This window comes from Macaca nemestrina, chromosome 13 (genome assembly GCF_043159975.1).
Source record: "Macaca nemestrina isolate mMacNem1 chromosome 13, mMacNem.hap1, whole genome shotgun sequence".
Lineage (NCBI taxonomy): Eukaryota > Metazoa > Chordata > Mammalia > Primates > Cercopithecidae > Macaca > Macaca nemestrina.
The window spans coordinates 31,759,103-31,783,422 of NC_092137.1; the positions used below are offsets into that span (position 1 = coordinate 31,759,103).

The 24,320-nt window shown below is 40.4% G+C and overlaps 1 long non-coding RNA gene across 2 annotated transcripts in view; it reads right to left on the reverse strand.

Annotated features, from left to right (window-relative positions):
* Positions 1-24,320, reverse strand: part of LOC105479693 (uncharacterized) — a 91,860-nt gene that overhangs the window by 15,741 nt on the left and 51,799 nt on the right. The window contains exon 5 of one of the 2 annotated variants that reach the window (XR_011611586.1): positions 11,929-12,284. The exons of the other annotated variant lie outside the window; for it this stretch is intronic. This is a non-coding gene — a long non-coding RNA (uncharacterized lncRNA). Of the gene's footprint in view, positions 1-11,928; positions 12,285-24,320 lie in introns of those variants that run through there. 2 annotated transcript variants of the gene reach the window in all.

Here is a 24,320-nt window from a genome sequence, read left to right on the forward strand (position 1 = left end):
CACAGCAAACATTATACTCAATAGTGAAAACTTGAACGTCTTTCCTCTAAGATCTGGAGCAAGGATGCTGATATGGTTTGGATCTCTGTCCTCACCCAAATCTCATGTTGAATTGTAATCCCCAATATTGGAGGTGGGACCTGATAGGAGATGATTGGATCATGGAGGCAAATTTCTCATGAATGGTTTAGCTCTATCGCCTTGGTTCTGTTCTCATGATAGAGAGTAAGTTTTTGTCATATCTGATTGCTTAAAAGTGTGTAGCACCTCTCTCATCTCTCTTGCTCCTGCTCCAGCCACGTGATGTGCCAGCACCCCCTTTGCCTTCTGCCATGATTGTAAGTATCCTAAGGCCTCCTCAGAAGCTGACCAGATGCTAGCATCTTGTTTCTTGTATAAAACTGTGAGCCAATTAAACCTCTTTTCTATATTATGTACCCAGTCTCAAGTATTTCTTTATAGCAATGCAAGAACAGGCTGATATGAGATGCCCATTCTCATCACTTCTATTCAATATAGTATTGAAAGTCCTTGCCAGAGCGATGAGGCAAAAGAAAGAAGGAAAAAGCATCCATATAGGAAAGGAGGATGTGAAATTGTCACTGTTTGCTAAGTAAGAGTGGCAGGTCTTTTCTCCCTTAGTTCTTCTTCCTTTATTGTGTCCCTTCCAGCAATCAGCTGTTTGGTCCACACGCTTCTTTTATATATATATATATATATATATATATATATACTTTATGTTCTAGGGTACCTGTGCACAACATGCAGGTTCATTACATATGTATACATGTGCCATGTTGGTGTGCTGCACCCATTAACTCATCATTTACATTAGGTATATCTCCTAATGTTATCCCTCCCCTCTTCCCCCACCCCACAACAGGACCCAGTAGTGGGATGGCTGGGTCAAATGGTATTTCTAGTTCTAGACCCTTGAGGAATCGCCACAGTTTTCCAAAATGGTTGAACTAGTTTACAGTCCCACCAACGGTGTAAAAGTCTTCCAATTTCTCCACATCCTCTCCAGCACCTGTTGTTTCCTGACTTTTTAATGACTGCCATTCTAACTGGTATGAGATGGTATCTCATTGTGGTTTTGATTTGCATTTCTCTGATGGCCAGTGATGATGAGCATTTTTTCATGTGTCTGTTGGCTGTATGAATGTCTCCTTTTGAGAAGTGTCTGTTCATATCCTTTACCCACTTTTTGATGGGGTTGTTTTTTTCTTGTAAATTTGTTTGAGTTCTTTGTAGGTTCTGGATATTAGCCCTTTGTCAGATGAGTAGATTGCAAAAATTTTCTTCCATTCTGTAAGTTGCCTGTTCACTCTGATGATAGTTTCTTTTGCTGTGCAGAAGCTCTTTAGTTTAATTAGATCCCATTTGTCAATTTTGGCTTTTGTTGCCATTGCTTTTGGTGTTTTAGACATGAAGTCCTTGCCCATGCCTATGTCCTGAATGGTATTCCCTAGGTTTTCTTCTGGGGTTTTTATGGTATTAGGTCTAACATTTAAGTCTCTAATCCATCTTGAATTAATTTTTGTATTAGGAGTAAGGAAGGGATCCAGTTTCAGCTTTCTACTTATGGCTAACCAGTTTTACCAGCACCATTTATTAAATAGGAAATCCTTTCCCCATTTCTTGTTTTTGTCAGGTTTGTCAAAGATCAGATGGTTGTAGATGTGTGGTATTATTTCTGAGGGCTCTGTTCTGTTCCATTGGTCTATATCTCTGTTTTGGTACCAGTACCATGTTGTTTTGGTCACTGTAGCCTTGTAGTATAGTTCGAAGTCAGGTAGCGGGATGCCTCCGGCTTTGTTCTTTTGGCTTAGGATTGTCTTGGCAATGTGGACTCTTTTGGTTCCATATGACCTTTAAAGTAGTTTTTTCCAATTCTGTGAAGAAAGTCATTGGTAGCTTAATGGGGATGGCATTGAATCTATAATTACCTTGGCCAGTATGGCCATTTTCATGACATTGATTCTTCCTATCCACGAACATGGAATGTTCTTCCATTTGTTTGTGTCCTCTTTTATTTCATTGAGCAGTGGTTTGTGGTTCTCCTTGAAGAGGTCATATCCCTTGTAAGTTAGATTCCTAGGTATTTTATTCTCTTTGAAGCAGTTGTGAATGGGAGTTCATTCATGATTTGGCTCTCTGTTTGTCTGTTACTGGTATATAAGAATGCCTGTGATTTTTGCACATTGATTTTGTATCACGGGACTTTGCTGAAGTTACTTATCAGCTTGAGGAGATTTTCGGCTGAGACGATGGGGTTTTCTAAATATACAATCATGTCATCTGCAAACAGGGACAATTTGACTTCTTCTTTTCCTAATTGAATACCCTTTATTTCTTTCTCTTGCCTGATTGCCCTGGCCAGAACTTCTAACACTATGTTGAATAGGAGTGGTGAGAGAGGGCATCCCTGTCTTGTGCCAGTTTTTAAGGGGAATGCTTCCAGTTTTTTCCCATTCAGTATGATATTGGCTGTGGGTTTGTCATAAATAGCTCTTATTATTTTGAGATATGTTCCATCAGTACCGAATTTATTGAGAGTTTTTAGCATGAAGGGCTGTTGAATTTTGTCAAAGGCCTTTTCTCCGTCTATTGAGATAATCATGTGGTTTTTGTCTATGGTTCTGTTTATATGCTGAATTATGTTTATTGATTTGTGTATGTTGAACCAGCCTTGCATCCCAGGGATGAAGCCCACTTGATCATGGTGGATAAGCTTTTTGATGTGCTGCTGGATTCAGTTTGCTAGTATTTTATTGAGGATTTTTGCATCAATGTTCATCAGGGATATTGGCCTAAAATTCTCTTTTTTTGTTGTGTCTCTGCCAGGCTTTGGTATCAGGATGATGTTGGCCTCATAAAATGAATTAGGGAGGATTCCCTCTTTTTCTATTGATTGGAATAGTTTCAGAAGGAATGGTACCACCTCATCCTTGTACCTCTGGTAGAATTCAGCTGTGAATCCGTCTGGTCCTGGACTTTTTTTGGTTGGTAGGCTATTAATTATTGGCTCAATTTCAGAGCCTGCTATGCAGGGATTCAACTTCTTCCTGGTTTAGTCTTGGGAGAGTGTATGTGTCCAGGAATTTATCCATTTCTTCTAGGTTTGTTAGTTTATTTGCATAGAGGTGTTTATAGTATTCTCTGATGGTAGTTTGTATTTCTGATGGGTCAGTGGTGATATCCCCTTTATCATTTTTTATTGTGTCTCTTTGATTTTTCTCTTTTCTTCTTTATTAGTCTTGCTAGTGGTCTATCAATTTTGTTGATCTTTTCAAAAAACCACCTCCTGGATTCATTGATTTTTTGAAGGGTTTTTTGTGTCTCTATCTCCTTCAGTTCTGCTCTGATATTAGTTATTTCTTGCCTTCTGCTAGCTTTCGAATGTGTTTGCTCTTGCTTCTCTAGTTCTTTTAATTGTGAAGTTAGGGTGTCAATTTTAGATCTTTCCTGCTTTCTCTTGTGGGCATTTAGTGCTATAAATTTTCCTCTACACACTGCTTTAAATGTGTCCCAGAGATTCCGGTATGTTGTATCTTTGTTCTCATTGGTTTCAAAGAACATCTTTATTTCTGCCTTCATTTCGTTATGTACCCAGTAGTCATTCAGGAGCAGGTTGTTTAGTTTCCATGTAGTTGAGCAGTTTTGATTGAATTTCTTAGTCCTAAGTTCTAGTTTGATTGCACTGTGGTCTGAGAGACAGTTTGTTATAATTTCTGTTCTTTTACATTTGCTGAGGAGTGCTTTACTTCCAACTATGTGATCAATTTTGGAGTAAGTATGATGTGGTGCTGAGAAGAATGTATATTCTGTTGATTTGGGCTGGAGAGTTCTGTAGATGTCTATTAGGTCTGCTTGGTGCAGAGTTGAGTTCAATTCCTGGATATCCTTGTTAACTTTCTGTCTCGTTGATCTGTCTAATGTTGACAGTGCAGTGTTAAAGTCTCCCATTATTATTGTGTGGGAGTCTCAGTCTCTTTGTAAGTCTCTAAGGACTTGCTTTATGAATCTGGGTGCTCCTGTATTGGGTGCACACATATTTATGATAGTTAGCTCTTCTTGTTGAATTGATCCCTTTACCATTATGTAATGGCCTTCTTTGTCTCTTTTGATCTTTGTTGGTTTAAAGTCTGTTTTATCAGAGACTAGGATTGCAACCCCTGCCTTTTTTTGTTTTCCATTTGCTTGGTAGATCTTCCTCCATCCCTTTATTTTGATCCTATGTGTGTCTCTGCACATGAGATGGGTCTCCTGAATACAGCAAACTAACGCAGCTCCTCACCAGCAATGGAACAAAGCTGGACAGAGAATGACTTTGACGAGTTGAGAGAAGAAGGCTTCAGTTGATCAAACTTCTCAGAGCTAAAGGAGGAACTACGAACCCAGCGCAAAGAAACTAAAAACCTTGAAAAAAGATTTGACGAATGGATAACTAGAATAACCAATGCAGAGAAGTCCATAAACGACCTGATAAAGATGAAAACCATGACACAAGAACTGGTTGTGACATGTGCACGAGCTTCAGTAACCGACTCGATCAACTGGAAGAAAGAGTATCAGAGATTGAAGATCAAATGAATGAAATGAAGCAAGAAGAGAAGTTCAGAGAAAAAAGAGTAAGAAGAAATGAACAAAGCCTCCAAGAAATATGGGATTATGTGAAAAGACCAAATCTACGTCTGATTGGTGTGCCTGAAAGTGACAGGGAGAATGGAACCAAGCTGGAAAACACTCTGCAGGATATTATCCAGGAGAACTTCCCCAACCTAGCAGGGCAGGCCAACATTCAAATTCCAGAAATACAGAGAATACCATAAAGATACTCCTCGAGAAGAGCAACTCCAAGACACACAATTGTCAGATTCACCAAAGTTGAAATGAAGGAAAAAATGTTAAGGGCAGCCAGAGAGAAAGGTCACGTTACCCGCAAAGGGAAGCCCATCAGACTAACAGCAGGTCTCTCGGCAGAAACTCTACAAGCCAGAAGAGAGTGGGGGCCAATAGTCAACATTCTTAAAGAAAAGAATTTCAACCCAGAATTTCATATCCAGCCAAACTAAGTTTCGTAAGTGAAGGAGAAATAAAATCCTTTACAGACAAGCAAATGCTTAGTGATTTTGTCACCACCAGGCCTGCTTTACAAGAGCTCCTGAAGGAAGCACTAAACATGGAAAGGAACAACCGGTACCGGCCATTGCAAAAACATGCCAAAATGTAAAGACCATCTATGCTAGGAAGAAACTGCATCAACTAACGAGCAGAATAACCAGCTAACATCATAATGACAGGATCAAGTTCACACATAAAAATATTAACCTTAAATGTAAATGGGCTAAATGGTCCAATTAAAAGACAGAGACTGGCAAATTAGATAAAGAGTCAGTCCACACGCTTCTTTGTACCTTGGTTACAAAATTACTGCACGTAAAACTACTTTACGTGAGTTCAGTGTTCAGGGCCCAGCCTCATATGGTATTTTCCCTTCCCAGGTCACTCTCTAGTCCAAAGCCAAAAGCACTTTCATTAGTTCTCTCAGTCACTTGGAAGGTCAAGCTTTGTCTGTCTGGGTCCTAGTGAGTCTCTTTGAAAGTCACTAGAATCCAAACTAAATTTCACTGCTTTTCACTCTAAGAATTAGCAATTCTCCAACTACTTAGTCTCTAGCTTTGGTTGCCCCAAACTTCTACTTCTCTGAAAAAAACACTTCTAGTGCCATTTCTTCTCATCCTAGCCCACTCCCAAACTTCTCCTAAAGTTTTTCACAGCCTATAGCAACATTCTGTCTGAGGACTCCATTCAGGTTTCTGATGTCTTCATGGGAGGCAGAGCTGAGGAAGATCCCCCCTGTTCCCTCCACCATGGGGCTTCATTCTATTGTCTTTAAGTCCTCCTCAACCAACCAGTTTCACAACCAATGTGGGTCCTGAAGGCTGCTTCAGGTACAGAAATGCAGTTATCCTTCAGCCCCAATGTAAACCAAGTCCCAGCCCCTGAAGTCAACAGAGGATAAGAGTTGCTCTTCCAGACTTACAGATAGATCTTGACCAAGAAAGAAACAGGATTTCTTTATTCCCAAGCACCAAGATATGTGATCGAAAATGACCAGGAGGTAAAAAGGTTCTCCCACAAGCACAGCCCGAGAAAGGAGAGAAGTTGAGAGCCCAAGTAACCATAAGATTCTTCAGTAAGAAGACTCAGAAATTAGGTAGTTGAAGATCATGGAAGTGTTTTATTATGCTGGGCCCCATGTTAGGAGATTCATTGTGTGTTCCTTAACGGCTGAAGTACTGTGCTAGGCACTGAGAGAAGACAAGATGAGAAAAACAAAATTCCCTTCCCTTAAGGAAAGCCTTATCCTGTAGCTAAGACCAAAATGGAAGTCAATACAAAACAAGGAAGCATTTAAGGAGTATGAGAGATGCCAAGCACTGTATCTGACTGGGAGAGCAGCTATCACCATGTGAGGGTAAAAAAAATGCTCACAAAGTAGGCAGAAATTGAACTATGGCTTTAGAGAAGGAATGAGAATTAATTACAGAGAAAATCAGGGAGAGTATCCCTGGCAGAAGAGAGTTCACAAGAGAAAGTATAGAAAGAAGAAAGGTCAGCATGTATTCCCAGAACACTGCAGTTGTGGGGTAGGGGTGATGAGGGAGAGGTATGTGCAGGTTCATGCTCCCTCTGATGTCCTAGGCTGCTGGGCATCAGGTCAAAGAACACGGCCTACTCAATAGTGAGCTACCTGCTGCCAATTGAGTTGTTTGTCACATGTGGTTCACCTTACCACATTCCCTACCCCCGCCTGGCAATCTTCCCATTTTGCTTTATGAATGAGTAAAGGTATGTTTTCACAGGCAACTATTAAAACTATTTCAATAGAAACTTTTTTAAAAAATCTCATCTAAGAGATTTGACTCTTATAAACATTTGCTTTAATGTAGTTTTCTTATTCTCATGTATTGGGAAATGGTAAACACAAGGTGGATAGCATAAAAGCCTAAGTTCTTGGCAGAGAGACATGAGCTTGAGTTTGGTCTGTGAAGCTATCCAAGAAGTGCATAACAGGTCCAAAGTACAAGCCTCTGCAGATGCCCTTCCACCGGGATGAGCTCTTGGCTTGGAAGAAAGAGCACCAGAACAAGACCTAGGGGTCCTAGGATCCCATCCCGCACCCACCAGAACTCTCTGTGTAGCTTTCTACAAGTCACTTTGTGCCTCTGTGCCTCCATTTCCTTCTCCCCAAAATGAAGTCTCAATGATATCAAAGGCAATATATTTAGGTAGAAAGGTGAAGAGCTTTAATGTCAAACAAAAAGCATTCAAATAAATCTTTAGCTCTGACCCTTGTGAAGGCATGATTTGGGACAAGTAACTTAGCGTATGATATCCTCACTTTCCTCCCGTGTAAAAGAAAAAAAAAGTTACCTGCCTGAGGTTGCTACAAGAAATAAATGAGATATTGCATGTAAAAATGCCCAACAGAGTATCTAGAAAGTAGTTAGTGCCTGCTGCCTCCTTCCCTAGCCTTTGAAATAGTCCTTTGAGTTATAACATTCTATGTGTGCATCAAAGTAATGTTTCCACATTAGCACAGAGTCTGAGATCATAGCAGGGGTAGAAACCATGAGACACAAATCCAAGCAAACATTTTCATCAGAGGGCCAACAGATGATTCAGTTAACCAGTCAAATCTTCTGATTTAGGATTCACTTTCTTCTGTACCAGTGTTTCCTAAACATGCTTGTTAAAAACATTCTAGGGCCATCATCTGGATATTCCAAAGCAGCAAGTCTTGAGAGAGACCTGGGAATCTGAATATTTAACTGGCACTAGGGAGAATGTTTCAAAGGGGCAAACCTGAGAAACAGCATTTGATATGGTTCCTCTTGAACTCTCAGCCTCCTACTTCCCTGCTGTCTGGCCTACTGTGGCTGTTGGCTTCACTGCCTGCCACTGGCACCCATGTGCTTCCTAGAATTTGTCCCGTTTCTACATCAGCTCTGCCACTTGCTAGCCATCTCAGTGCATTTGGGAATTGATATTGCAGCATCTGCATTACGAAAAGCTTGGCTACTCCTCCTTCCCTCTGTAGAGATTTTTTAACTGTTTATGCCTTTGTTAAGCCTGAGCCCAGGAAGAGGTTGAGCATGTCAGTTTTCCCCTTTGTAGCAATTTGGGTTGAAGATAGATTTGGAAAGGAAATTGGAATTAAAGGCTAAAGAGAGCAGTCAGCTCTCAAATGTCCACATTTTCCATTAGTGGCATTAGCAGGAACTTCCAGCATCTGTCAGGGTCTTTCAAAGCTTCTTCAGCTCATGGTGCTGCTAAAGAGCTGACCTATCCAATTGCTGCACTTTGGGAAATGTTCATATATGCCTGTCACGCCCATGAAAATGCAGAGCTCAGGCTAGCGATTGTCACAAAGTAAGATGTACCCCAAATTTAGCCTGCCCAGTGTTCTTCCTAAGTGCCCTCCAGGAAGACAGCACACAGCATCGCTGCAGCCTTTTGCGTGGCTCACAGAACAGACAGGTACCTAAGGAGCTTCCCACCCTTCTCCACTCATGAAGGAACCTCTCTTTTCCTGAGCCCCCCACCATCCCCTTTCCACCTGACCTCACTCTCAAATTCTTTCTACCCGAGACTCTGATTCTAACCTTGTTCCCAATCAGTAGGACTTCAAGAAGTCCTGCCCTAGCACATAAGGACACATGATGCACCACTGAGCCAATGTGGCCAGCATCCTGTCCAGTTTTTCCCAGTTATGGTCCAGCTCCTCTGAGATCAGGTGTTGGCTCTGTTCCTGCCTTCAGGGATTAGTCTTGGGTTTGGCCTTATACCTGAGGATAAGAGTGCAGTTTGTTAGACCCCTCACCTCAGCCATCTCCCAGGTCGCTGTATTCCTCTGCCTGTCTACCCATATATTCCACCTTCCTCTCATCAGGTCTTCCTGCCCTAGACATGGAGCTCCACCTTCCTGGGCTTCTTCCCACACCTGCAGCTGGCTCCAATTCCAGCACTGGCTTCTAGTCTCCAGATCTCTGATCAGAGGCTGACAGACAGTTTTGAGTCCCAGATACATAAGGAGGTATAATAAAATCCCCAGGAGAGGATATCTCCGCTTGTACTCATGAGGATGTGTATGCCCCTCTGTGAAGTATGTCAGAAACCCACATTTCAGAAGGAATATTTTGATCCAGCTTGTGTTGCTTCTACAGGCCTGTGTGCTAAAAAGGAAAGGCCACATTAGTTCATCAATTCAGGCTCACCGAGAAGGAGACATCAAGCTGAGATTCGAGGCCGGGCAAGGTGGCTCACGCCTGTAATCCCAGCACTTTGGGAGGCTGAGGTGGGCAGATCACCTGAGGTCAGGAGTCTAAAACCAGCCTGGTCAACATGGTGAAACCCTGTCTCAACTAAAAATACAAAAATTAGCCAGGCATGGTGGCACGTGCCTGTAATCACAGCTACTCAGGAAGCTGGAGCAGGAGAATCACTGGAATCCGGGAGGTGGAGCTTGCAGTGAGCAGAGATTGCATCACTGCACTCTAGCTGGATGACAGAGTGAGACTCCGACTCAAAAAAAATGGGATTAGAAATGAAATGAAAGACAGTTGTTAGGAGAAGATACAGAAAAAGGTGAAGAGAGCCTCAGACAATGATGCAGTACTGACACCATGGAGGGAGAGAGGACAGGAAGGACGGTTGGCTAGGAAGAGTTTCAGACTGCAGACCAGTTCCAAGAAAGGCTCAGCCAAGTCAGTGGGGAACCCTTGAACCAGATATGAGAGGAGAGAGCATCTCACCAGAATGGTCCTGCCTTAGTAAAATAAAAATGAAACAAAAGGGAACTGGGCAAGTATCTTAGAAAAAGGTTTGGAGACTCATTCATTTCATAGCCAGTATTTAGAGAAGGGAACATCAAGGACTAGAGAAGGTGGTGGTTGTCCAAGAGAAGAAGAAAGCAGCCTGGACTCAGACCTGAGTCTCAGGAAGAAGGACCAGGAGCATCTAGGAAGGCAGCTGCTATCCACAAAGCAGAGCAGGGCCTAAAATGGCATTGAAGTTTCCCAGGATGCAGTGAGCACACCACCAAGCTAGATACCTGGTAAAAGTCACATAATTGTCATTAGCCTTTGACCCAGCCTGTAGGCTGGATCAAGAGGGCCTAGGCCCCTGACCCAAGCTTATTGGGCCTTATCTATGGCAACCAAGGGCAAAGCACAAAGGCCAACACAAAGGCCATGTAACTTGACTCTGAAGCAAAAGCCTTCTCTCACTTGTTTTCCTGATCTCCCTGAACCCACCCCACTCAAGAGGATGAATTTCTTAATTAAGATTTTCAGATTGATAATCTTCAAGTTCATTAAAGACTCGCCTCCCTCTCTGTTATTGACTGAGTCAAGCTTTGAGAAGGAGGGTGACCTGGAGGCCCAAGCTCGAAAGTCTCATTCTGCCAGGAAGCGGCAGAAGGCATTGATGGACTCGTTGGACTTCAGCAGCTGGGTGAGAAGCACATCCTTGTCCACGTCCTCCTCAGACACCAGCTGGGCCATGATCTGTGTGGCAGTCCAATCCTGAGTTTGCAGTCCCTGCTGAGCACTAGTCTAGGCAATGGGCTATCCCCAGGCCATTGTGAACCCAGTGGGAGAAAGAACTGCTTATGCTCTTAGGCGAGCTGCTACTGTGGCTTCTTGCCCGGGGGCACAGCTTCTTGCTGTCCACTGCTACCCCTAGCAGGCAGCTTGTCTTCACCCTTGAAACCAATCTGCATTCTCCAGGGAGTCTGTGCTGCACAGGAGAAATCAGCTGAGGGGCAGTTGTGAGGGGAGGAAGGACACACAGTGGAGGCTGGGACAGGGCTGGGGCACACTGGGGTATGGGGCTGAGGGGGTTGGGTGGAGTGCACTGAGATACAGGACTGGGGAGGAGTGAATCCACTATGTATGGGTTTGGGGATAAAGGTGGAGGGGTGATCTGTTTCTGACACTTTTAATGATGTATTTTGTAACATTTGATACATATGGAAGTATAGATGTGATTGCGTGTGTGTGTGTTTATATAATGTGTATGCATATAAAACAAATACTCATGAGCTTACCATCCAAACTAAGAATTGCAACATAAGCCTCTAACACATTTTCCCCTCTATTATAAAACATTTTTTAAAATTGTTTCTGTTAAATATTGAGTAAATACTAAAGAATAATTATAAAGGAAAATAACGCAAGTAACATCTGTGTGCCCTGTATTCCTCTCCCTAATTTTATTCGTGACTATTTGCTATCACCCGGGAATGTGATTCTCAGAACATGTCCTAGGTGAAAGTGTTCTAGATTTAGAATATTTAGAACATACTTCATACTTTGTACTTCATAGCATAACACCTACTTAAAGTTAAAAGTATTTACTTAATTTGGCCTTCTTTTTCTCAATTAAAAGAAGTTATTACTTCGAGCAAAGAAGAGGTGGAAGATAAAGCGATATTTAAAACAACTATTTTGTGGAAGTCAGAGACCATCTTCTATTTTTCCATGTGTCTCTAGAGCAGCATGGTGCCTAATGAGCAATGGACTCTCCATGGGAATAAGCACGCTGAAGTTGATATATATATATATATATATATATATATATATATATAAATTGAATCTATAAATCAATTGAGGAAAACAGACATGTTTGCAGTGTGGTATCTCTTTATCCATGAACATGATATATCTCTTAATTTACTAAGCTCTCTTTTAAAATATTTTCACTGAATGTTATGAATTCAATAGTAGCCTTGTTCATAATAGCAAATAAATTGAAAATAACCCAAATACCCACTGATAGGACAATTAATAAATAAAGTTTGATCTATTTATACAATGAAATTCTATACATTGGCAAAAATAAATGAACTAAAGCCACACACATCAACAGGGGTGATACTGAAAAACACATGCCATATAAAAAGTTTTTATAAGCACAGAAAAGGAACCTGAATGATATATTGTTTAGAAATACAAAACCATCTAGCAAAACCTTAAGGAAAGCCAACTGGGCTTTGAATGATGGACTAGGTTATTCAGACCAACCCTTCCACTGAAGACAGATAAAAAGAAGTGGTGAAATGTTTTTTAATTTCTTTAAGCATCGGAGAACCAACAAGACATTATAAAACTTACCGGGCCAAGATCTAGGAAGAAGACAGGAATCCAGGAAGGTGAGCCCCACAGTTGGCACTGCTTTTGTCCTGTGGACATTTATCAATCTGGAAGTGATAACTGAAAGACAGAGTTATGCTTTGGAGATGGCTTAAAGGACAAAGTGCAAAGATCACAATCGAAGGCAATAGAGAGTGAGGATCTTAGAAAACAACCTCCCATTTTGCACCCTGAATGTTTGCATCTTAGAAAAGAGAATAAACTCAAAAGAAACAAGTCTTTCCATGGACTGTATAACACCTTCAAGCTATCTGGGTAACAGAGAAAATATCAAGCCCTGAACTAGGATTAAGATGAATTCAAATTGCTAGCTCTCCCCCATACTATCATAATCTACCTAAATATTTTTAAAAATACTCCTTAGAGAAAGACAAGCTCTTCCTGGGTCTCAAATTATTTCTAAAAATAATAGTTTGATAACAGGATAAGTCACATGATTAAAGATAATCAGGCACACAAGAAGAAAAGATGCCATGAGATGGAACCAGCAAAACTAATAGGTAATATAGGGGATGAGGCAGACAAATATGGTTAAATAGAACCCTCTGGAGATCCCCCTGCAGGAAAAACAAGTTAAACAACTATCCACATACAAAAAAACCACCTTTACGAGAATCAAAAGTCAGGTGAGCAATTACAGTGTCTAGTTTTAAATTTATATCAAAGAAAGAGGCACTGAAGAGGGTAAGAAAGAGAATTTTGAATCACCTACATCACACAACCCCTATCAGCAGCCACATGGCACGGAGAGAGAATCTTGTGTGCTTGGGGGAGGGAGAGCAAAGTGACTGTGGGACTTTGCATTGGAACCCAGTGCTGCCCTGTCACAGCAGAAAGCAACATGGGACAGAATTCAGCCAGTGCACATGGAGTGAACATTTAGACCAGCCCTAGCCAGAGGCAAGTTGTTAATCGTAGCAGTCAAAGCCTGAGTTCTGGCAAGCCCCACCACCATGGGCTAAAGTGCTCTGGGGTCCTGAAATAAACTTAAAAGGCAATCTGGGCCACAAGAACTGCAATTCCTGGGAAAGTCCTGGTGTTGTGCTGGGCTTGGAGGCAGTGGGCTTAGGGTGCATGTGACTTGGTGAGACACCAGCTAGGGTAGCCAAGGGAGTGCTTGTGTCACCCTTCCCCCAACTCCAGGCAGCACAGCTCACAGGTCCAGGAGAGACACTTTTCTTCTGTCTGAGGACAGGAGAGGAGACAGTGAAAAGGACTGTCTTCCAACTTGGATACCAGCTCGGTCATAGTAGAATAGGGCACCAGACAGAGTCCTGAGGCCCCTACTTCAGGCCGTAGCTCTGGGATGACATTTCCGGACACACCCTCGGCCAGAATGGAACTCACTACCTTGAAGGGAATGTCCTAGTTCTGGCAGGATTAATCACCTGCTGACTAAAGAGCCCTAGGGCCCTGAATAATCAGTAGTGGTAGCCAGGCAGGACTCACCACGGGCCTCAGGTGAGACTCAGAGCCATGCTGGCTTCAGGTGTGACCCAGCATATTCCCAGCTGTGGTGGCTACAGGAAAAGACTTATTTTGCTTGAGGAAAAAAGAGGGAAGAGTAAAGGAGACTTCATCTTGGAGCTTGGATACCAGCTTAGCCTCACTGGGATAGAGTGACAAGTAGGTTCCTGCTGTCCCTGATTCCAGGTCTTGATGCCTGGATGGCATTTCTGGACCTTCCCTGGGCCAGAGAGAAGCCCACTGCCCTAAAGGGAGAGACTCATGGCTGGCAGCATTCACCATAAACTGACTGAAGAGCTCTTAGGCTTTGATAGAACATTGGCAGTAGCCAGCCAGTACTCACCACAGGCCTGGGGTGGTGGGGGCCACAGGGAGAGCCTCCTCTCTTTAAGTAATGGAGAGGGAAGACTAAGGACTTTGTCTCATGGCTTGGGGGCCAGCTCAGCCATAGTAGAATAGAAAACCGGGTAGATTTGTAAGGTTCCTGACACCAGACCTTGGCTCCCAGGTGGCATCTCTGGACTCTCCCAAGACCAGGGAGAACTCATTGCCCTAAGCAGAAGGACATAAGCCTGGCAGTATTTACCACCTGATGCTTGTAGAGCTTTTGGGCCTTGAGTGAACCAGGCGGTGGTCACCATAGGCCTGAGGTGAGACCCAGTTCTCTGCTAGCTTTGGGTCTGATTCAGTGCACTAGCAGTGGTGCTGGCCACAGGGGGTGCTTGTGTCAGCACACCCCCAGCTTCAGGCAGCTCAGCACAGAGAGACAGACTCTGTTTGTTTGGGGGTGAGTAAGGGAAAAGAATAAGAGTCACTGACTGATAATCCAGAGGATTCTCATGGATCTTACCCAAGACCACTAAGGTCTATACAAGTCTGCAACAGCCACAGTGTTACTGGGATTGGGGTCCTCCTTAATGCAGATATGGCTGCAATGACCAAAGGCTTACATCACAACACTCAAGTCTGTCTGAATACTTAGAAAGCCTTCCCAAGAAGGATGGGTACAAACAGGCCCTGACTGCCAGGACTACAATAAATACCTAATTCTTTAATTCCCAGACATCAGTGAACATCTACAAGCATCAAGACTATCCACAGAAAACATTACCCACCACAGGAACTAAAAAAGGCACCAGGGGCCAATCCCAGGCGGGCAGAAATACGTGACTTTTCAGAGAGAGAATTCAAAATAGCTGTTTTGAGGAAGCCCAGTGAAATCCAAGATAACACAGAGAAGGAATTCAGAATTCTGTCAGATAAATTTAATGAAAAGATTGAAATGACTACAAAGAATCAAGTAAAAATTTTGGAGCTGAAAACTGTAATGGGCATACTGAAGAATGCACGAGAGTCCTTAACAACAGAATTAATCAAGTAGAAGAAAGAATTCATAAGCTTGAAACAGGTTATATGAAAATACATATTCAGAGGAGACAAAAGAAAAAGCATTCTAAAAATTATCTACAAGATCTAGAAAACAGCTTCAAAGGAGAAAATCTAAAGTCATTGGCCTTAAAGAGGAGTTAGACACAAAGATTGGGGCAGAAAGTTTATTCAAAGGAATAATATCAGAGAACTTCCCAAACCTAGAGAAAGATATCACCATTCAAGTACAAGAAAGTTATACAACACCAACCAGATTTAACCCCAAAACAGACTGACTCAAGACATTTAATAGTCAAACTCCCACAGGTCAAGGATAAAGGAAGGATCCTAAAAGCAGCAAGAGAAAAGAAAAAATGAGTAACAGAAAAAGGAGCTCCAATATGTCTGGCAGCAAGCTTTTAAGTGGAAACCTTACAAGCCAGACATGAGTCACGTGATATATGTAAAGTACTGAAGAAAAAAAAACAACACTTTTACCCTAGAATAGTATATCTAGCAAAAATATCCTTCAGACATGAAGGGGAAATAAAGACTTTCCCAGACAAATGAAAATTGAAAGATTTTGTCAACACCAGAGCTGTCCTATAAGAAATGATAAAGGGAATTTTTCAATCTGAAAGAAAAGGATGTTAATGAGCAATAAGAAATCATCTGAAGGTACAAAGCTACTGGTAACAGTAAGTATACAGATAAAGACAGACTATTATAACATAGTAATTGTGATGTGTAAACTATTTATATTTTGAGTAGGAAGATTAAAAATGAACTTATCAAAAATAATAACTACAAATTGTCAAGATACAGACAGTAAAATGAGATATAAATAAACAAAAAGTTGAAAAGCAGGGGAGATGATGTTAAAGTATAAAGGTTTTGTTACTTTTGTCTTTGCTTGTTTGTTTTTGCAATCAGAGTTAAGTTGTCATCAGTTTAAAATAATAGGTTATAAGATGTTATTTGCAAACCTTGTGATAACTTTAAATCAAAAAACCTAAAACAGATACAAAAAACACATACAAAGCAAGAAATTAAAGATACCACCAGAGAAAATCCCTTTCACAAAAAGGAAGAGGAAGGAAGGAAGGAAACAGAAAACAAATAACAAAAAATGAATGTAGTAAGTTTATGCTTATCAATAATAACATTGAATGTAAATGGACTAAACTCTCTAATCAAAAGCATAGAGTGGCTAAATAGATTTTAAAAACAAGACCCAATGACCTGTTGTCTACAAGAAACATGCTTCACCTACAAAGACATACATGGGCTAAAAATAAGGGATGGAAAAAGATATTCCATGCAAATGAAAACAAACAAACAAAAAAAGCAGTAGTAGCTGTATCAGATAAAATAAATTTCAAGACAAAACTACAATAAGAGACAAAGAGGGCATTATGTAATGATAAAGGGGTCAATTCAGTAAGAGGAAAAAAGGTTGTAAACATATATGCACCCAGCACTAGAGTGCTCAGATATATAAAAGCAAATATTATTAGAGCTAAAAAGAGAGATCAACCCCAAAACAACATGGAGACTTCAATATCCCACTTTCAGTATTAGACTGATCATCCAGACAGAAAATCAACCAAGGAATATTGGACCTAATCTGCACTATAAACCACATAAACCTAATAGATATTTACAAAATATTTTAACCAATGGCTACAGAATACACATTCTTCTCCTTAGGACATGGATCAATCTCAAGGATAGACTATTTGTTAGGCCACAAAACAAATCTTAAGACGTTCAGAAAACTGAAATTATATCAAGTATTTTCTCTGACTACAATGGAATGAAACCAGTTATCGATAACAAGAGATACTTTGAGAACTATACAAATACTTGGAGATTAAACAATATGCTTCTGAATGACCACTGAGTCAGTGAAGAAATTAAGAAGAAAATTTAAAAATTTCTTAAAACAAACAAAAATGGAAACACAACATACCAAAATCTATCGAATACAGCAAAAGCAGTACCAAGAACAACATTCACAGCAATACCCACTTTCATCAATAAAAGCAGAAAAACTTTTAATAAACAACTGAATGATGCATCTTTAAAAACTAGAAAAACAAAAGCAAACTAAACCTAAAATTAGTAGGAGAAAAGAAATAATAAAGATCAGAGCAGAAATAAACATAATTGAAACAAAAAAATACAAAAGATTAATAAAATGAAATGTTGGTTTTTTTGAAAAAAATAAACAAAATTGCCAAACCTTTAGTGAGACTAAGCAAAAAAGAGAGAAGACCCAACTGATACCACAAAAATTCAAAGTATCATTAGTGGCCACTATGAGCAACTATATGCCAATAAATTGGAAAATCTGGAAGAAATTGATAAATTCCTAGACACATACAACCTACCAAGATTGAACCATGAAAAAATCCAAAACCTGAATAGACCAATAACAAGTAACAAGATCAAAACCATAATAAAAAGTCTCCCAGTAAAGAAATGCCTATATGATGGTATGCCTGATGGCTTCACTACTAAATCTACCAAATATTTAAAGAATTACTACCAAACCTAATAAAACTATTCCAAAAAACAGAGAAGGGAATACTTCCAAACTAATTCCATGATGCCAGTATTACCCTGATACTAAACTAGACAAAGACACGTTTAAAAAAAAACAAAAAACAAAAAAAACACTACAGGCCAGTATCTCTGCTAAATATTTATGCAAAAATTCTCAACAGAAGACTAGCAAACCAAATTCATTAATACATTAAACCCAGCACTTTAGGAGGCTGAGACGGGCAGATCACAAAGTCAGGAGATCGAGACCATCCTGGCTAACACAGTGAAACCCAGTCTCTACTAAAAATACAAAAAAATGAGGCAGGCGTGGTGGTAGGTGTCCCAGCTACTCAGGAGGCTGAGGCAGGAGAATGGCGTGAACCCGGGAGGCAGAGCTTGCAGTGAGCCGAGATCATGCCACTGCACTCCAGCCTGGGCGACAGAGCAAGACTCCATCTCAAAATAAATAAATAAATAAAAATAAAAACAACACATTAAAAGGACCATTCATCATGACCTAGAAGGATTCATCCCAGGGATACAATGATGGTTCAACACATATGCAAATCAATCAATGTGATATATCATATCAACAGAATAAAGGACAAACTTTATGATTTCAATTGATGGTGAGAAAAGTATTCGATAAAATTCAACATTCCTTTATGATAAAAACACTGAAAAAAACTGAGTATAGCAGAAACATACCTCAACACAATAAAAGCCATAGACAATTGACCCACAGCTAGTATCACACTGAATAGGAAGAGACTGAAAATCTTTCCACGAAGATGTGAAACAAGACAAGGATGCCCTCTTTCACCAGCGTTATTCAACATAGTATGGGAAGTCAGAGCTAGAGAAATCAGACAAGAGAAAGAATCAAAAGGCATCCAAATTGGAAGAGAAGTCAAATTATTCTTGTTTGCAGATGACATATATGATCTTATATTTGGAAAAACCTAAAGACTCCACCAAGAAAAAACCTTGGAACTGGTAAGTTCAGTAAAGTTGCAAGACACAATATCAGCATACAAAAATCAGTAGCATTTCTGGCCGGGCACAGTGCCTCACGCCAGTAATCTTGGCACTTTGAGAGGCTGAGGTGGGCAGATGGCTTGAGTCCAGGCATTAGAGACCAGCCTGTGCAATATGATGAAACCCTGTCTCTACAAAAAAATACAAAACTTAGCCATTAGCCAGGCGTGGTGGCACACGCCTGTAGTCCCAGCTACGTGGGAGGCTGAGGTGGGAGGATTGCTTGACCCAAGGGGGTGAAGGTTGCAGTGAGCTGTGATCACAGCACTGCACTCCAGCCTGGGTGACAGAGCAGGATCCTATCTCAAAACAAAACACAACAAAACAAAACAAAAAGCATTTCTATAGGCCAATAGTGAACAATCTGAAAAAAATACACGGGAAGTGGTCAAGATGGCCAACTAGAAGCAGCTACGGTGAGTGGCTCTCACAGAGAATGAAAGGGTGCATAAATACAGTACCTTCAACTGAAACACCCAGGTACTCACACTGAGACTAATCAAGGAAACAACTCGACCCACGGAGAACAGAAAAAAACAAGGCAGGATAATGGCACACCCAGGAGCCTGTGGAACCTCCCCCACCCAGGAAGCAGTGAGTGAATGTGCGACCCCAGAAAACCATGCTTTTCCCACAGAGCTTTACAACTCTTGGGTCAGGAGAACCCCTCATAAACCGACTCCACCAGGGCCTACAATCTGACACAGAGAGATATGTGGAGTCTTGGCAGAGCAGTCACTCAGGCAAGCATGGAGACCCAGGAGCTTTAGATACTTCAGCAAAAATAACTGAAACTCTGGCAAAGCAGGAGATTACATCCCATACATATCCCAAGGAAAGAGACTGAATCCATGGCACCAAGCGGCAACAGTCTGCAGGCCCCACTCCCATGGCACCTTACAGGATAAGATTCACTGGCTTGAAATTCCAGCCAGCCACTGGCAGCAGTGTTGCACCTACCTTGGATAGAGCTCCCAGTGGGAGGGACAGGTGACCATCTTTGCTGTTTGAGCTACTTGGTCCTTCCACCCTGTGGACCCTTCTACCCTGTGGGCTTTGAAGAATCCAAACCAACCAGGAGTAAAAGGGGTCCCCCAGCACAGCACAGCTGCTCGACTAAAATGTGACCAGACTGCTTCTTTAAGCAAGTCCCCAGTCCATTCCTCCTCACTGGTCAGGACTTCCCAACCCTCACTGGAGACCGTCCCAGGGTCTACCTGGTCCCAACCAGGGTCTATAGCCACTTCATGCAGGTGTCTTTAGGCCAGCAGTAGGTCTATACCATCCTGGGACAGAGTTCCCAAAGAAAGAGGCAGGCTGCCATCTTTGCTGTTTCACAGCCTTCATTGGTGATACCTCCAGGTACTGGAAAATCCAAGGTGACTAGAAACTGGAGCATACCCCCAGAAAATGGAGCAGACCCCAGACAGCAGCCCTACAGAAAAGTGGTAGATTGTTAAAAGAAAAAAAAAAATCCAAAGTTCAGCAACCTCAAAGAGTTATGATAGATAAGCCCACAAAGATGAGGAAAAAAAATCAGTTCAAGAACACTAAAAACTGAAAAAAACAGTACCCTCTTTCCTCCAAATAACCCGCACCACCTCTCCAGCAGTGGTTTAGAACTAGGCTGAGGCTGAGATGACTGAAATGACAGGAGTAGAATTAGAATATGGATAGGAATGAGCTTCACTAAGCTAAAGGACGATATTGTAACCCAATGCAAGAAAGCTAAAAATTATGTTAAAACATTTCAGGAGCTGATAGACAAAATAGCCAGTATAGAGAAGGACATAACTGACCTGATAGAGATGAAAAACACACTACAAGAATTCCATAATGCAATAATAAGTATTAATAGCAGAATAGACCAGGCAGAGGAAAGAATTTCAGAACTTGAAGACTGGTTTTCTGAAATAATAAGGCAGACAAAATTAGAGAAAAAAGAATGAAAAGGAATAAGCAAAACCATCAAGAAATACGAAATTATGTAAAGAGACTGAATCTAAAACTGATGGTGTACCTGAAAGAGATGGAGAGAATGAAACCAATTTGGAAAACATATTTTATTATATCATCCATGAAAACTTCCCCAACCCAGAAGACAGGCCAATATTCAAATTCAAGAAATCCAGAGACCGGTAAGATACTTCATGATAAGGTCATTCGTAAGACACATAGCAAACAGATTCTCCAAGGTTGAAATGAAAGAAAAAATGTTAAAGACAGAGAGAAAGGTCAGGTCACCTAAAAAGAAAAGCCCATCAGAAAACAGTGAACCTCTCAGCTGAAACCCTATAGCCAAAAGAAATTGAGTGCCAATATTCAACATTCCTAAAGAAAACAAATGCAAACCAAGAATTTTATATCCAGTCAAACTAAGCTTTATCAGTGAAGAAGAAATAAGATTCTTTTCAGAGAAGCAAGTGCTGAGAGAATTTGTTACCACCAGACCTGCCTTACAAGAGCTCCTGAAGGAAGCACTATGGGAAGGAAAGACTGTTACCAGCCACTACAAAAACACACTGAAGTACACAGACCAGTGACACTATAAAGCAATCACATAAACAAGCCAGCATAATAACCAGCTAGCATCATGATGACAGGATCAAATCCACACATATCAATACTCACCTTAAATGTAAATGAGCTAAATGCCCCAATTAAATAATACAGAATGGCAAGCTGGATAAAGAACCAAAACCCATTGGTATGCTATTTTCAAGAGACCCATCTCACATGCAATGACACATATAGGCTTAAAATAAAGGGATACAGAAAAACCTACCAAGCAAACAGAAAACAGAAAAAGGCAGGGGTTGCAATCCTAGTTTCTGACAAGAGAGACTTTAAACCAACAAAGATCAAAAAAGACAAAGAAGGGCATTAAATAAAGGTAAAGGGTTCAATTCAACAAGAAGATCTAATTATCCTAAATATATATACACTCAATGCAGGAGCACCCAGATTCATAAAGCAAGTTCTTAGAGACCTTCAAAGAGACCTGGACTTCCACATAATAATGGTGGGGGACTTTAACACCACACTGACAATATTAGACAGATCATTGAGACAGAAAATTAACAAAGATATTCAGGACCTGAACTCAGCACTGAATTAAATAGATAGATATCTACAGAATTCTCCACCTCAAAACAACAGGATATACATTCTTTTCATCATCACATGGTACTTACTCTAAAATGGATCACATAATCAGAAGTAAAACACTCCTCAGCAAATGCAAAAGGACTGAAATTATAACAGTCCTTTGGACAGTGAAATAAAAATAAAAATCAAGACTAAGAAATTCACTCAAAACCATACAATTACATGGAAATTGAATAACCTGCTCTTGAATGACTCTTGAGTAAATAATGAAACTAAGGCAGAAATACAGAAGTTCTTTGAAACTAATGAACAAAGATACAACATACCAGAATCTCTGGGACACAGCTTAGGCAGTGTTAAGAAGGAAATTTATAACACTAAATGCCCATATCAGAAAGTGAGAAAGATCTCAAGTTAACAACCTAACTTCACAACTAAAAGAACTAGAGAACCAAGAGCAAACAAACTCCAAAGCTAGAAGAAGACAAGAAATAACCAAGACGAGAACTGAACTGAAGGAGATAAAGACACAAACAAAATTCAAAAAATCAATGAATTCAGAAGGTAGATTTTTGAAAAAAATAATAAAATAGAACACGAGCTAAACTAATAAAAAAGAAAATAAAGAAGATTCAGATGAACACAATCAGAAACAATAAGGGGGATATTACCAGTTGAACTCACAGAAATGCAAACAACCATCAGAGAATATTATAAATACTTCCATGCATACAAACTAGAAAATTTAGAAGAAATGGATAAATTACTGGATACATACACCCTTCCAGGACTGAATCAGAAAGAAATTGAATCCCTGAACAGACCAATAATGAGCTCTGAAATTGAGGTGGTAATAAACAGCTTACCAACAACAACAACAACAACAAAACCCAGGACCAGACCAATTCACAGCTAAATTCCACCAGATGTACAAAGAAGAGTTGGTACCATTCCTACTGAAACTATTTCAAAAGATTGAAAACAAGGGACTCCTCCTTAACTCATTCTATGAGGCCAGCATCATCCTGATACCAAAACCTAGCAGAGATACAAACAACAATAACAAAAAAAACAACAATAACAAAAAAAATTCATCACCAATATCCTTGATGAACACTGATGCAAAAATCGTCAATAAAATCCTGGCACACTGAATCAAGCAACACCTCCAAAAACAAATCCACAGCAATCAAGTAGGCTTCATCCCTAGGTTGCAAGGTTGGTTCAACATGCAAGTCAACAAATATGATTCATCACATAAACTGAGCTAAAAACAAAAACCACATAATTATCACAATAGAGGCAGAGGAGTCTTTTGATAAAATTCAACATTGATTCATGTTAAAAACTCTCAATAAACTAGGTATTGAAGGAACATACCTCAAAATAATAAGAATCATCTATGACAAACCCACAGCCAACACTATACTGAATGGGCAATAGCTGGAAGCATTCTCCTTGAAAGGCAGCACAAGACAAGGATGCCCTCTCGCACCACTCCTATTCAACACAGTATTGAAAGTCCTGGCCAGAGAAATAAGGCAAGAGAAAGAAATAAAGGGCATTCAAATAGGGAGAGAGGAAGTCAAATTATCTTTGTTTGCAGATGACATAATCCTATATCTAGGAAACCCCATTGTCTCAGTCCAAAAGTTTCTTAAGCTGATAAATAACCTAGGCAAAGTTTCAGGATACAAAATCAATGTGCAAAAATCACTAGCATTCCTATACACCAACACTCAAGCCAAGAGCCAAATCACAAATGAACTCTCATTCACAATTGTCACAAAAAGAATAAAATACCTAGGAATATAGCTAACTAGGGAGATGAAAGATCTCTACAAGGGAACTACAAACCACTGTTTAAAGAAATCATCAATGACACAAACAAATGGAAAAACATTCCATGCTCATGGATAGGAAGAATGAACATCATTAAAATGGCTACACTGCCCAAAGCAATTTATAGATTCAATGCTATTCCCATCAAGCTACCACTGGCTTTCTACACAGAATTAGAAAAACCAGTTTAAATTTCATATGGAACCAAAAAAGAGCTCGTATAGCCAAGACAATCCTAAGCAAGAAGAACAAAGCTGGAGGCATCACGCTACCTGACTTCAAATTATACTACAAGGCTACAGTGACCAAAACAACATGGTACTGGTACAAAAACAGATATCTAGATCAATAGAACAGAACAGAGGCCTCAGAAATAACACCACATATCTGCAACCATCTGCTCTTCAACAAACCTGACAAAAACAAGCAATGGAGAAAAGATTCCCTATTTAATAAATGGTGCTTGGAAAATTCACTAGCCATAAGCAGAAAACAAAAACTGGACCCCTTCTTTACACCTTATACAAAAATTAACTCAAGATGGATTAAAGACTTAAATGTAAAACTTAAAATAATAAACACCGTCGAAGAAAACCTAGGCAATACCATTCAGGACATAGGCATAGGCAAAGACTTCCTGGCTAAAACACAAAAATCAACTGCAACAAAAGCCAAAATTGACAAATGAGATCTAATTAAACCAAAGAGCTTCTCCACAGCAAA